Genomic DNA, 16,534 nt, shown 5'->3' on the forward strand with positions numbered 1-16,534 from the left:
AGGAGAACACTTCAACCTCTCTGGCCACTCAGTAAAAGATGTAAGGGTGGCAATTTTGCAACAGAAAAGCTTAAAAAACAGACTCCAGCGAGAAACTGCTGAGCTTGAATTAATATGCAAACTAGATACCATTAAAAGAGACTGGGAGTGGCTGGATCATTACACATATTGAATCTATTTCCTTAAGTTAAGTATCCTCACCCTTCTTGTCAATTGTCTAAATGGGCCATCTTGATTATCACTACAAAAGTTTTTTTTCTCCTGCTGATAATAGCTCGTCTTAATTAATTAGCCTTTCACAGTTTGTATGGTAACTTCCAAGTTATCTGTATGTATATACATATATATATATGTTCCATTCTATGCATCCAATGAAGTGGGCTGTAGCCCACGAAAGCTTATGCTCTAATAAATTTCTTAGTCGCTAAGGTGCCACAAATACTCCTGTTCTTTTTGCGGATACAGACTTACATGGCTGCTACTCTGAAATCTCTCTAGACAGCCAGCAGAACTCAGGCTGCAGCAGCAGAAAGTCTGCCCAGAGAAGTTGTACACCATTAGTGGGCCAGCTAATGAAGCCCAGAAAGTGGTAGGCACTAACTAGGCTGGGGCAGGCCAAGTCACCTAAGAGATGCACCAGTTCAGCACATCTCTCTCAAAGTCTCAGCCATTGGGGTTCCTATGGACCCTAGCTGATTATAAAACTGTTCCTCTCTAACAAAACCCACAGGATATACATTACTGCCACCTGCCCACCACCTTTGTGAATTGCCTTTCTGGGGCAGGTATTTAATAAACAACAAAGGGTACGTCTACACTGCAATTGAAAACCTGCAGATAACTATTGTAAAGCACTTTGGATAAAAGCACCATAAAAAAAAAACAATAATCATTCACCTTTTTTTGTTCTACAAATAAAAGCACACAACTCATATTTTAATATCAGTAGTCTTACCTTTCTAATTCAATGGATGTGCCCTCCCTCCCCTGCCACGGCAGCCCCCAAGCTGGGGCTGGAAAGGAGGAGTTCTCTCCCTCTCTCTCCTGCCGTAGCAGGCCCTGAGCTGTGCCTGAGAAGGAGGTCCATCTCTCCCCAGCAGCCGCAGCCCTGGAGCTGGGGAAAGTCGCCTCTTTCTCTGGCCACCACAGCCCTGCACATCCCAAATTCCTCCCACCCACTCTTCTAACCCTACTGCCCCCTCCCACCTAGCCCCTATTCTCCCCAAGGCCACCACCTCGCTTACATGTGCATCTTCTCCAGGGTCCAGGCACCTAATTAGTAGAGCCACGCTTGCACTTCATTCTCTCGTGTGCAGCCACCCAGGTGCGCACCTTAGAGGGAACTATCCACGGACCACCTGAATGGAGCTTGTGGTCCACTGCTGGTCCACGGACCACAGTTTGAGAACTTCTGGACTAGACCATAATTAAACAGCCTCTTAACCCAAGCCCTGTGAGACTGAGTCAGCTGGCACGGGCCAGCCGCGGATTTTTAATTGTAGTGTTGACATACCCATAAGAGCCTCAGAGCTCTTACATCCTCCAACAGACATTTGTGGAAGCCAATGATGTACTAATAGCTGCTTTTACACAATGAGAGTATAAACACAGAGAATGAAATCCTATGTAATTCCACTATAGAACAGACCTGTAGTGACAGTCCTAGACCAGTTTGCATTGTTTAAACCTCATCTGTGATTTTCATTTTCCAAAACTGTGGGCATAATGCCAACTTCAAACCCTTTCCCTTAGGTTTTTAAACTCAGTAGTACTTGGTGCATGTACTATTTATGAGGCATGAAAATGATAAATGTTGCATCTTCCCTAATTCAAATCTCTGGTATTTTTTTCCTCCAATTTTTCCTAATTTTGGTGCCTGTGGAACAAGAAAGCACATTGGACTGATACATCAAGAAAATAAAACTACTAAGTGAGATCTTATTTGGAAGTGTCAGTGTTTCTGATTGATCCCCTTCTTAATGATAAAATATTTACTACACTAAAAAAGGATTTAGAAATATTTAGTTCAATAGCAGGCAGTGTAGGATTAGTGCTTAGATGCCCAGGAGACGGATGCCCTCATAATACCTAAAAGCGAGAGATTAGATTTGAAGATATTCTTTTCTCAGCTCTCTAGCTGGACACTGGTGCAGACATACAACACTCAGCCTTGCCAGTTTAACTAAAACAAATTTAGATTAAAAAGAGAGGAACTAGGACAATGTTTCCTCGCCAAATACAAATAACCACGTAGTTTTATACAGTACTGTGTAACTCTCCCTCAGAATCCCACTCCTGCCCATGCCTGTTATCATTCCTCCCTGTGTCAGTTGTATCTCTTCTAACATGGGGTTTGATCCTGGCCAGGGTTGGACTCCTAGATTTTAAGATCATCAGTGTAGGAAAAAGGATTTTGTTCCCTCTGTTTATGGTTCTATATAATTAATAAATAAAATCAGCATCATGCAATTATAATTATAATGCAATTCCACTCAAAGACTACAATATCACCCAGGTTATGTCCTGTGATAGAGTAACAAGAGATGTAGCTTTAAACAAAACAGGTTAAAAATGAGATTTATTTAATTTTAAGCAGTCCCAGGAGTTCCAGATTATTTTGTTGGTAAACTATTGTTTTCCTCAGAAGAACAAGGCACTTCACTTTCAGGACACAGTATTCCAAAGCTAACCATGTGTTTTTCAGGCATTAAATTTTGAGCCAAATAGCATGCTGAGTTTGACATTAAAATGTCTCGCGTACATATGGCCTAGATTTGTTACTTCTTCATCTTTGAATTATTACTTGCCTTTAAAACTGAAGAATGACATGTTTTAAAGATTTGTATTTTATTAGTGTAATGTATTAATAAAGTGTCCTTAAAGGTTTTGCTGAAATATTAGGCCTTAATTTCAGATCATTCCTTTGGTTTCAGACATTTTTCTGCTTTGTTCCAAATTTATGCCTGTGAAATGTAAGTGGAGATCTTCATTTGTGAATAAAGTCTTTTTAGAAAACAGGAAAGAATAGGTCATTTACACATCCCATTATGCTGTTCTTCTTTGTTTCTTGGTAAGCAAGCAAAATATAAATTGAAGATGTATAAAGAGAAGGATGTGATCTGATAGAATTCATTCTTGGTCCTCAAGAGGTCGCTCATTTTATGAATTCCCAGCAGATACAAAGAAGCTACTCATGGCTGTTAATATTACTTCAATAAACATATTTTCCAGATTTCCCCACACTTTCCCAGTACTTGTCTTGTTGCTCTTCATTGCCTCACAATGTATAATTGTTGAATTACTTTCTCAACTTTGCTCAGCTTCCCTCTTATAATTTGATCATCACCAACAGTATCTGGACAGTACCACTTTGTTTTGATTCCTGTTCTCATGCAGTATTTTACTGAGATCTAATTGTTCAGCTATTTCTTCTTCTTTTCCTTTTCCCAGCTAACTGGGGTTGGGTCACCCGATAGGCCTTTTCCAAGGACCATTGCTGGTCCAATGCTTGTTCCATATCCACTCCATTCCTCCATACACAGTCTATTCAATGTTTTCTTGGCCATCCTCTTGTCTTCCATCCATGAACTCTAGTCACAAATGCCTCCCTAACAGGATTCCTTTCATTCATCCTTTGTACATATCAGCTTTCTCTCTTGCAGTTTCTCCCTGAAACCACAGACCTCGGTCTCACTCCTGAGGACATCATTCCACTTGTGGTCCAGCATGTCTCTCAAGCAACTCATTTCAGTGGCTTTAAGTCTTTTCCAGTGCCTCTCTTTAGTTGCTTGTGTCTCTTATCTGTACAGTAGAGCTGGTTTTACTATAGTTTAGTATAGTTGTCCCTTAAGTAGTCTGGGCATTCGTTTATCGTAAATCATTCCACTTATCTTGCACCAGACTTCACCCATACTCAGTAGCCTTGCTTGCAATTCTCTGTAGATTTCTCCATTTGCCACTTACCTGCCCCCAAGGTACTTAAATACAGAAACCTAATTGTTCAGCTACCTGCCCTTGCAATTTCCTCTCTGAGAGAAAAAAAGTGCTTCAGTTTACATAGATGAAAATTAGACATGGAGAAAAGTTTTCTTGTCTCATCTGCACTGTAGATCACATTTCCACAAACTGGGCCTCTATTGCACATTCTGTTCTGATTCTATATGAAGCAGAGACCTGCAAAGACCTCACAGGATTAAGGCCTAGTTCAGGGTTGCCAACTGTCAAGATTTTATTATAAGTCTTATGATGTTTAGAGTTTTTCTTAAAACCCTCAGCTGCTAAAATCAAGAAATTGCATAAGAATCTCAGATTTTGGTTTAAAAAAAGGAAGTCTCTAGCCCTCCTAATTGTGCAGAATACATGACCTAAGTGCACCCTGGAGTCTCAGAAACCAGAAGGCAAGCAAAAAGAATGCAAAATGTATTATTTTTAAAATTCTCATGATTTTTAAGCCAGTCTCATAATTATGTGCATTCATGAATTATGAACACTTGGTGTTGACATTACTGAAGGGCCTTAAGGAAAGAGACCATTGCTAATGAGAGCAAATGTCTCAAGTCAGGTACTTAGTTATTTCCCTCACAAGGGAATTAGTGTGAATTAAAGAGCTGCCTTCTAGACAATAGTTATTACTATTGTTCTTATAATATTGGATCCTGATCTTGCCAAATATTACACAGCTATGTTGTCTTTGTTCATGCAAGTAGTCCCACTGAATGGCATTGTTAGTGTAAGCACATTCACCCAAGTGAAAGTGTGCAAGATTTAGCCTTTAATTTATTAATATTGGGTTATATTGTGACCTTTTCGTGCACAAACTGATGGTGCCCTCTGCGTCATGCTCTCCCCTGCTGTAGGGATTCTTCCATTATAGTGGGACCTGCAGGCAAAAAATGGGAAATATACAGGACTTGGGGCCAGTACCTTTCCCAGACCTGAAGATGAGCTCTGTGTAAGCTCAAAAGCTTGTCTTTCTCACAAACAGAAGCTGGTCCAATAAGAAATATGATCTCACCCATCTCGTCTCTCAATACAAAACTGTCTTTTTGACCCCAAAATAATGCATAGCAGGCTTGTTTCAGGAGCTTCTCAGATCACCATCACTGTACACCTCAGTACCAAGGTTACCTTCTGTGCCACTTAGCTAATATAATATAATCTCCTTGATTTGCGATGACAAATTCATTTCCTAAATGTAAATTACTGCTGTTTATGCAACAGCACTGATTTTTTAAAAAATAAGTTGTAGTCAAAATGCTGATGAACCACAAAGTTGTGTAATACATGAGTGATGATGCAGTAAATGTTGAAATAAAAATGTATTTCAAAACTTGGTGCATTATAAACAATTAATTTCAATACAAAGAAATTAGGAAATGAAAGAAAGATTCAAGATAGTTATGAGCTATCCTTTTTCAGGATATGAAATATAAAAGCTTACCTTAACAAGGTTACAGTTGTAAACACTCAAAAGATATGTTCATTAAACTTTGTCCATTGACACATTATCAACAATAGGAATGCATCATATTCAGTTCTCCCTACTGGAAATTCCATTTAAAACTGTTAAATCAGTTACTAGTGGTTCCACTGACAACTGGTTTTGGAACAGACCAATGGGTCTATTGATGTACAGGTTCTGAAGCTATTGATTCATAGGATTAGGTTGAAGGAATCAGTAGCTTCAGCATCTAAAGGCCAACAGAACCAGTGATGGAGTCTGTTGGAATTTTGGTTGGGTCTACCAAATCTAGGCCTAACACCAGAATGAAAGAGTAAGGAAATCTAAAGACTTCATGGTTGTTCTGCTTCACCAAAACTTTCTCGGTAAACTCCCTAAAAAATGAAAGATTTAAGACCAGGTGATAACTGTCAAGATTATCAGTATCAAGAGTTGATTTCTTCCCCTGAGTCTAACAATGCTTCAGAACCCAACGGGAGGAATTTATAATCTCCACCAACAACCAATCTAATGCCACCCCACTAGATTTTACCAAGCAAGAAGGGCATGAGTCTAAATCACAGGTAATAGTTCAAAACTCCTTAAACACCTCCAGGACTACCATGAACAAGTGCAGTCAAAACAGAAGTGGAGAAAAGATTGCATTTACCTTCCTCCCCTCCACACACACATATACACACCTGTGTACGTATCTGCAAGCATGAAGACTCAATCCAGTCTAAATCAAAGCAGCCTTGTCCGCAAAGTAGATGGAAACCCATAATTCTGTGTGCAAGCAGACAAACCAGGCTGTCCATCACCTGATTTTTTCTTCATAAATGCCACAGTGGAGAAGACACTTTTATTTGCCTCCATCACAACCATTACCTTAACATTTCAACAATTCTTTGGCACAATCAGTCTGATTCAAACCATAATGTCTGTTCTAGCCTCTTTCCGTCCCACTTCTTCTGTCACAGGTTTGTCTGTTCACCAAGATGATGTTTAAGAAAAATGAAAGAGAAGGTGGCATTTAGGCACTATCACATACACAATTCAGGACAATAGATGATGATAATGTCCCACTAAACTATCACTGGCTAAACAGCATTCTGAAATGCATCTGGTTCCATTAATCTCTAAAAGTAAACCATTATAATTAGTCCTATTCATGGATGGGAGCAAAAGTGAACTCAAACCTCACAATGAAATCCATCACAAGGCTGTAGTTCTCAAATAAACATACACCTCCAATCCAGTTGAAAAACAAGAGATTGTCACTCTGTTTATGCACTGAGACAGAAATAGTCCCATGGTTGCCATTATGACTATAACTTCATGAACTAGCCTAGAAAAATCATCATCTGGTTGGACATTGCTATCACCCAAGACAACCTGTGTCAGTAGTTGCAAACTATATTGGACAAGTCATTCAGTCCAACCAGTTTCACCAAGATGCAGTTCTGCAGTCTGTACACCAGTCAAATCCCCATTTTAACCTCATTCCAGAATCCACAGTGAAATGAACTGGAGTAGAAAATGATGTGTCTCCACAAATCCAATTAATCAGATATGCATTTTACATTGATTTAGACTACCAAGAAGAAAAAATAAGTAACAGCAAAAATTAGTTGAAATTTCACAGTAGTTATTTGTAAACTAATCCCGCACCACTTTAATCTTGGGTTGAGTTTCCAGCCCAGCTCCAGCAGCAATTGGCTGCCAACTGACAAATCTTTTGAAGTCTGCCACACAAAATGTTCCAGACCTTAAAAGTACAATACTCCCATGCAGCCCTCACAATTCTTAAAGCTCAATACATCAGGCTTGCTTGTCTGTAATTTTAAAATGATAAATTTGGGATTGTATCCCCATCTGAGGCCAAGCTCTGCTTGGCAGAGTTAAGAAGAGAATGGCAGATCCCCAATCCTAGAGCTGGGTGGGGGCCCTTTTGGATCCAACATAACTTAACCTGAGGGCAGCTCTAAATTACACTTGTTGGAATAGGTTTCAGAGTAGCAGCCGTGTTAGTCTGTATTCGCAAAAAGAAAAGGAGTACTTGTGGCACCTTAGAGACTAACAAATTTATTAGAGCATAAGCTTTCGTGAGCTACAGCTCACTTCATCGGATGCATTTGGTGGAAAAAAAACAGAGGAGAGATTTATATACACACACACAGAGAACATGAAACAATGTGGTTTATCATACACACTGTAAGGAGAGTGATCACTTAAGATAAGCCATCACCAACAGCAGGGGGGGGAAGGAGGAAAACCTTTCATGGTGACAAGCAGGTAGGCTAATTCCAGCAGTTAACAAGAATATCAGAGGAACAGTGGGGGGTGGGGTGGGAGGGAGAAATACCATGGGGAAATAGTTTTACTTTGTGTAATGACTCATCCATTCCCAGTCTCTATTCAAGCCTAAGTTAATTGTAGCCAGTTTGCAAATTAATTCCAATTCAGCAGTCTCTCGTTGGAGTCTGTTTTTTGAAGCTTTTTTGTTGAAGTATAGCCACTCTTAGGTCTGTGATCGAGTGACCAGAGAGATTGAAGTGTTCTCCAACTGGTTTTTGAATGTTATAATTCTTGACGTCTGATTTGTGTCCATTCATTCTTTTACGTAGAGACTGTCCAGTTTGGCCAATGTACATGGCAGAGGGGCATTGCTGGCACATGATGGCATATATCACATTGGTAGATGCGCAGGTGAACGAGCCTCTGATAGTGTGGCTGATGTGATTAGGCCCTCTGATGGTGTCCCCTGAATAGATATGTGGACACAGTTGGCAATGGGCTTTGTTGCAAGGATAGGTTCCTGGGTTAGTGGTTCTGTTGTGTGGTGTGTGGTTGCTGGTGAGTATTTGCTTCAGATTGGGGGGCTGTCTGTAAGCAAGGACTGGTCTGTCTCCCAAGATCTGAGAGAGCGATGGCTCGTCCTTCAGGATAGGTTGTAGATCCTTGATGATGCGTTGGAGGGGTTTTAGTTGGGGGCTGAAGGTGATGGCTAGTGGCGTTCTGTTGTTTTCTTTGTTGGGCCTGTCCTGTAGTAGGTGACTTCTGGGTACTCTTCTGGCTCTGTCAATCTGTTTCTTCACTTCAGCAGGTGGGTACTGTAGTTGTAGGAATGCATGATAGAGATCTTGTAGGTGTTTGTCTCTGTCTGAGGGGTTGGAGCAAATGCGGTTATATCGTAGCGCTTGGCTGTAGACAATGGATCGAGTGGTATGATCTGGATGAAAGCTAGAGGCATGTAGGTAGGAATAGCGGTCAGTAGGTTTCCGATATAGGGTGGTGTTTATGTGACCATCGCTTATTAGCACCGTAGTGTCCAGGAAGTGGATCTCTTGTGTGGACTGGTCCAGGCTGAGGTTGATGGTGGGATGGAAATTGTTGAAATCATGGTGGAATTCCTCTAGAGCTTCTTTTCCATGGGTCCAGATGATGAAGATGTCATCAATGTAGCGCAAGTAGAGTAGGGGCATTAGGGGACGAGAGCTGAGGAAGCGTTGTTCTAAGTCAGCCATAAAAATGTTGGCATACTGTGGGGCCATGCGGGTACCCATCGCAGTGCCGCTGATTTGAAGGTATACATTGTCACCAAATGTGAAATAGTTATGGGTCAGGACAAAGTCACAAAGTTCTGCCACCAGGTTAGCCGTGACAGTATCGGGGATACTGTTCCTGACGGCTTGTAGTCCATCTTTGTGTGGAATGTTGGTGTAGAGGGCTTCTACATCCATAGTGGCTAGGATGGTGTTTTTAGGAAGATCACCAATGGACTGTAGTTTCCTCAGGAAATCGGTGGTGTCTCGAAGATAGCTGGGAGTGCTGGTAACGAAGGGCCTGAGGAGGGAGTCTACATAGCCAGACAATCCTGCTGTCAGGGTGCCAATGCCTGAGATGATGGGGTGTCCAGGATTTCCAGGTTTATGGATCTTGGGTAGCAGATAGAATACCCCAGGTCGGGGCTCCAGGGGTGTGTCTGTGCGGATTTGTTCTTGTGCTTTTTCAGGGAGTTTCTTGAGCAAATGCTGTAGTTTCTTTTGGTAACTCTCAGTGGGATCAGAGGGTAATGGCTTGTAGAAAGTGGTGTTGGAGAGCTGCCTAGTAGCCTCTTGTTCATACTCTGACCTATTCATGATGACGACACCACCTCCTTTGTCAGCCTTTTTGATTATGATGTCAGAGTTGTTTCTGAGGCTGTGGATGGCACTGTGTTCTGCATGGCTGAGGTTATGGGGTAAGCGATGCTGCTTTTCCACAATTTCAGCTCGTGCACGTCGGCGGAAGCAGTCTATGTAGAAATCCAGGCTGCTGTTTCGACCTTCAGGAGGAGTCCACCCAGAATCCTTCTTTTTGTAGTGTTGGCAGGAAGGTCTCTGTGGGTTAATATGTTGGTCAGAGGTGTGTTGGAAATATTCCTTGAGTCTGAGACGTCGAAAATAGGATTCTAGGTCACCACAGAACTGTATCATGTTCGTGGGGGTGGAGGGGCAAAAGGAGAGGCCCCGAGATAGGACAGATTCTTCCGCTGGGCTAAGAGTATAGTTGGATAGATTAACAATATTGCTGGGTGGGTTACGGGAACCATTGTTGTGGCCCCTTGTGGCATATAGTAGTTTAGATAGCTTAGTGTCCTTTTTCTTTTGTAGAGAATCAAAGTGTGTTTTGTAAATGGCTTGTCTAGTTTTTGTAAAGTCCAGCCACGAGGAAGTTTGTGTGGAAGGTTGGTTCTTTATGAGAGTATCCAGTTTTGAGAGCTCATTCTTAATCTTTCCCTGTTTGCTGTAGAGGATGTTGATCAGGTGGTTCCGCAGTTTCCTTGAGAGTGTGTGGCACAAGCTGTCAGCATAGTCTGTGTGGTATGTAGATTGTAATGGATTTTTACCTTCAGTCCTTTCGGTATGATGTCCATCTGTTTGCATTTGGAGAGGAAGATGATGTCTGTCTGTATCTGTGCGAGTTTTTTCATGAAGTTGACAGATTTCCACTCTATACGGCTAAATTCAGTGCCTTGCATAATCACAGGTTTCAGAGTAGCAGCCGTGTTAGTCTGTATTCGCAAAAAGAAAAGGAGTACTTGTGGCACCTTAGAGACTAACAAATTTATTAGAGCATAAGCTTTCGTGAGCTACAGCTCACTTCATCGGATGCATTTGGTGGAAAAAACAGAGGAGAGATTTATATACACACACACAGAGAACATGAAACAATGGGTTTATCATACACACTGTAAGGAGAGTGATCACTTAAGATAAGCCATCACCAACAGCAGGGGGGGGAAGGAGGAAAACCTTTCATGGTGACAAGCAGGTAGGCTAATTCCAGCAGTTAACAAGAATATCAGAGGAACAGTGGGGGGTGGGGTGGGAGGGAGAAATACCATGGGGAAATAGTTTTACTTTGTGTAATGACTCATCCATTCCCAGTCTCTATTCAAGCCTAAATTAATTGTATCCAGTTTGCAAATTAATTCCAATTCAGCAGTCTCTCGTTGGAGTCTGTTTTTGAAGCTTTTTTGTTGAAGTATAGCCACTCTTAGGTCTGTGATCGAGTGACCAGAGAGATTGAAGTGTTCTCCAACTGGTTTTTGAATGTTATAATTCTTGACGTCTGATTTGTGTCCATTCATTCTTTTACGTAGAGACTGTCCAGTTTGGCCAATGTACATGGCAGAGGGGCATTGCTGGCACATGATGGCATATATCACATTGGTAGATGCGCAGGTGAACGAGCCTCTGATAGTGTCCTACCTACATGCCTCTAGCTTTCATCCAGATCATACCACTCGATCCATTGTCTACAGCCAAGCGCTACGATATAACCGCATTTGCTCCAACCCCTCAGACAGAGACAAACACCTACAAGATCTCTATCATGCATTCCTACAACTACAGTACCCACCTGCTGAAGTGAAGAAACAGATTGACAGAGCCAGAAGAGTACCCAGAAGTCACCTACTACAGGACAGGCCCAACAAAGAAAACAACAGAACGCCACTAGCCATCACCTTCAGCCCCCAACTAAAACCCCTCCAATGCATCATCAAGGATCTACAACCTATCCTGAAGGACGAGCCATCGCTCTCTCAGATCTTGGGAGACAGACCAGTCCTTGCTTACAGACAGCCCCCCAATCTGAAGCAAATACTCACCAGCAACCACACACCACACAACAGAACCACTAACCCAGGAACCTATCCTTGCAACAAAGCCCGTTGCCAACTCTGTCCACATATCTATTCAGGGGATACCATCATAGGGCCTAATCACATCAGCCACACTATCAGAGGCTCGTTCACCTGCGCATCTACCAATGTGATATATGCCATCATGTGCCAGCAATGCCCCTCTGCCATGTACATTGGCCAAACTGGACAGTCTCTACGTAAAAGAATGAATGGACACAAATCAGACGTCAAGAATTGTAACATTCAAAAACCAGTTGGAGAACACTTCAATCTCTCTGGTCACTCGATCACAGACCTAAGAGTGGCTATACTTCAACAAAAAAGCTTCAAAAACAGACTCCAACGAGAGACTGCTGAATTGGAATTAATTTGCAAACTGGATACAATTAACTTAGGCTTGAATAGAGACTGGGAATGGATGAGTCATTACACAAAGTAAAACTATTTCCCCATGGTATTTCTCCCTCCCACCCCACCCCCCACTGTTCCTCTGATATTCTTGTTAACTGCTGGAATTAGCCTACCTGCTTGTCACCATGAAAGGTTTTCCTCCTTCCCCCCCTGCTGTTGGTGATGGCTTATCTTAAGTGATCACTCTCCTTACAGTGTGTATGATAAACCCATTGTTTCATGTCCTCTGTGTGTGTGTATATAAATCTCTCCTCTGTTTTTTCCACCAAATGCATCCGATGAAGTGAGCTGTAGCTCACGAAAGCTTATGCTCTAATAAATTTGTTAGTCTCTAAGGTGCCACAAGTACTCCTTTTCTTTTTACTTGTTGGAATAGTCTCTTAGGGACTGCTCCACTTACCAGTGATTGCTCTTGCCACGCTCTTGACATGCCTCCTTTGTGTCTGATGGGCAGTGGGTGGGATAGAGTTGGCTATATTGGCTTTATCCCATCCAGGGATTCTCCTACACAAGTGGAATCCCCAGTTGCCTCTTTATGGCAGCTTTCCAGCTGCTTTGCACTACCTGACCAGCACTAAGGAGCCAAACAAGTTGTGGGGATCTGGGCTTCACTGTTTTGGGAGGCAGTTTTGGTCAGAAATGCCTGTCAGAGAATGCAGTTGTTGTCATTTACATTTTCAATTTTTCATTTAGTTTTACAGATTCAGATTCATCGTCAGTAACATTTTCATGCTGAGATTCAGTTGCAGTATTGCCATCCCCACTTATATCATCATCATTCCAGGAAGAGGATAGCAGTTCTCTTTCAGTGACATTGCCTGGCCAATATCCATTTCAGTTCCCTTTTATTTTCTGAACCATTTTAGATGAGAAACAGCAGAGCAATACCTTCTTCATTTCCCTTCACCCGCTATGTTGTCTTAATACTTTTCTCACAATGTTTTTTGTTTATTTATTTGTTTCCACTTCTCATTTTCTCTGTAATTTTGAACCTTTGGTCTAGGTGTAACAACCATTGAGACTTTTGTAGCTGGTTTCTTAATCTGTGGTGTTTTTCATCTAACTCTTCTTAAATCTGGTCTAATCAAATCAGATCTCCTTGTAACTGAAATTTAAGAAATAACTGCAGAGTTTTCCATGAGTTTGTTTGCCATACTGATTGATATGCGAAAAGAAAGTTTGTAATACACGGTCATAGGGTTCAATCCTAATTTTTCTCCTATGGCCTGCAGGGTTGCAGAATCTACAATGCTGCATAGGGACATAAGGTTCTGTTATTACTCTCTGAGTTACCAGTAAACCCCAGGAAGGGGGGTGAATTTGACCTTATACAACATGTGTAGATTTTATTTTACTAGAATGGGAATGCCACCTGCTCACGTGCCCTTTTAACTGTCTGCACAAAGCATTCTGCTAACCACACACACAGTCAACACAGTTGTTAAAGTTCTACACACCACCAGAGACTTCTTATATTTAAGGTCACAGGCAGTCTTCATAGCCAAATCACCTCCTTATTCTTCCCTTGGTTCCTGAATAGCCACATACACAACATGAGCCATCAGGCTAATAAAGGCCCTGTGGTGTCATCCAGATATGCTGAGCCTATGTGATAGAGTTTATTGCTAACATTACTTACTGCACATCTAAGAAAGGATGTGTTGTGCATACCGAATTCCTTTCTCCCTCCTAAGTGCTCCAAACCAACTGGATGCACTTTCCAAGTAGGATAGTTCCAGTGGCCTTGGTCAAGGATGGCAAATAGTTGCCAAATAGTTCTTGATTATGGATCTTGTACACTAGATTGGCAACTTTTTCCAAACCAGCCAAGCTATGAAGTTTTTTTGTTTCTTCTCTTCTCTTCTCTTCTCTTCTCTTCTCTTCTCTTCTCTTCTCTTCTCTTCTCTTCTCCCCGTTTTTCTTAGAAAAAACAAACAAACAAACAACAAAAACAACAACTGAACACAAAAAAACCCTTAGAAATTAAACATAAATAACTTTTTAAATGAGCATTGTGGTTGCACAATTAAACACTGAGAACTGAGGAAATGCCAAAGTTAAAACTGATCCTGCAACTTTAATCGTGGTCTATTGTATGTACACATTATGGTACATATGTACATACTTTACTTATGTGATTACATACTATTCAAATAATACACTATATTGTACATTTCTGTACAATAATTATACATATATGCCAATTCATAGTATTATGTGTACTAAATATTCTGCATACTTCACACAGGGTTCACGAAAGTAATTTCTGTAGAATGTTGACAGTAAACAGTACTTTTAAAACATATTACTGGTGAAATTTAACAATACAGTCCACAATGAATACATACAATACAATACAGTGGAAATATAGGGGCTTAGAATCAAGTTACAACATTAAGTCTTGCAATGACTACACCACAATCAGTGGAGCCTCATTAATATATCTTATGTAAATACATTTCTATTTGTTATATAATCAAATGTTTAATATCTTAACGTCCACATACTTTTTTTCTCTCAGCTTTAGGAAAAATAAGTTTTCAATGTACTTGTCCTTGTCTAGTTAGAAATATAATTATAAATTTCATATCAGTAGCATGCAAGTATAAATTCTGTACACAAATTCTCACTCATTAAAGAAACAAGTGAATTCTATGTTAAAGTACATCCAGTACTTGGAGAAAGTAATATTTGAACTATGTTAAGACAGTGTGAGACTAAGCATTATTTAGAGTCTATTTTAACCTGAAAAGGCCTGGCCAAACAAGAAATTATAAAAATGCACCCTTTCAGTATAACTCTTTTTGTGTATTTCTCCGAGAAGCAGCTTGTGAAATTTTATAGCTAATGAAAAAAGAAAAGGAGTACTTGTGGCACCTTAGAGACTAACAACTTTATTAGAGCATAAGCTTTCGTGAGCTACAGCTCACATCCGATGAAGTGAGCTGTAGCTCACGAAAGCTTATGCTCTAAAAAATTTGTTAGTCTCTAAGGTGCCACAAGTACTCCTTTTCTTTTTGCGAATACAGACTAACACGGCTGCTACTCTGAAACCTATAGCTAATGAAGACTGTGCAGAGGTGAATCTCTCTACAGTGAGAAAAATAAATTTCTATCAAGTGTATAGAATAATGGTGCTTAGAAAATTATTTACATACATATTTTTGAGAGAAGAGAACTTATTATGAAAAAGGGTAAATTTTCAGAAAGGCACTCTCCCTTTTGCAAAAGCAATTTTCAAAGAAGCCAGCCAGGGGTGGAAAGCTGACTGGCTTTGTCTCCTGTCAGGAAGAGAAGGCACCCAGCTGAGCACAGCTACCTACTGATTTTGTGGCAGAGCAAAGTCAACCAGTCTAGAAATCTCCATCTGGAAAACGGAGTGTACTTGAGTCCTCTTCCTCCCCTCCCTGGAATTCTTGGTGTAGATGTGGCAGAAAATGCCCCCATATGTGCCCACTCTCAAATCCAGACCCCTCCCAAAGACTACTTTTTCTGAGTGAAGTCCCAGACTCTCACCCACACCCACAAAAACTGCCTCCCAAAACATCTGCTTCTGCTAGGAGAAAGGGCCTAGAGGTGGGCCCTTTCTCACTAGAAGATGAAGACTGCTACTTTGTGAGGAGAGTGGGCCTTGGGAGAAAGCAAGAGAAAATCCCAAGATATTAATAAAATGAATACTGACTGGCCACGACAATAAATGACAAAAATAGTTTATTCAATAGTACATGTTACACAAAGTGAATCTCAAGAACTATTTTGTCCCTCAAGCAGTATTTTACTGCTACTGCCCTCAGAGCCAGGCCAGTCAATATTTACATAATATTTTTGATATATAGATAGATTTTGTTACAGCCACACATGTCCTACATATATCAGAGATGGGCCCACGTTGCAAGAGTGTATTTGAATATAGAGCTAAATCTGAACTTCTCTAAAGTTTGATAGGTTTGTATGTAGCATTTTAACTTAATTATATTTTAGTTTTATTTGGAGACTGGGGCCAGCTGCAAAGTTTAGATCCAAATCCAAAAACATAAATTAAAATTTATAAATTTCTTGGAAGAAGATAGTTTTTAAGACTGACAGTGTGAGAAAAGCAGTCTTTTTGTGTCCTGACAATTCAGTTATCGAGTGGCCCTATTGTGCCTTTTCTGTAATTTATATTTACTTGTTGGCACAGCAAAAAAAGGGGGGAAAGTGGTGAATAGAGGCAAACAGATAAATGAAAAAAGCCTTTTGATTAAACAATGCACTCCTGACATTTAGCTATGTACAGACCCAATATTTAACATTTTAAAAAGACAATACAATAAAAGAAACAGCAGCTGTTTCTATGTGATGTCAAAAAACAGGTGGGATACAAGTCTCCATACCAGCGCAATCATATTGATCTCCTGATGATGCACATATGAGGCACATATGCAATCATTATTGACCCATCATGGGACTCATTTCCAGGAATATGGCCAGATAATGCCCCAATATAATAA

This window comes from Dermochelys coriacea, chromosome 5 (assembly GCF_009764565.3).
Source record: "Dermochelys coriacea isolate rDerCor1 chromosome 5, rDerCor1.pri.v4, whole genome shotgun sequence".
NCBI classification, from domain to species: domain Eukaryota; kingdom Metazoa; phylum Chordata; order Testudines; family Dermochelyidae; genus Dermochelys; species Dermochelys coriacea.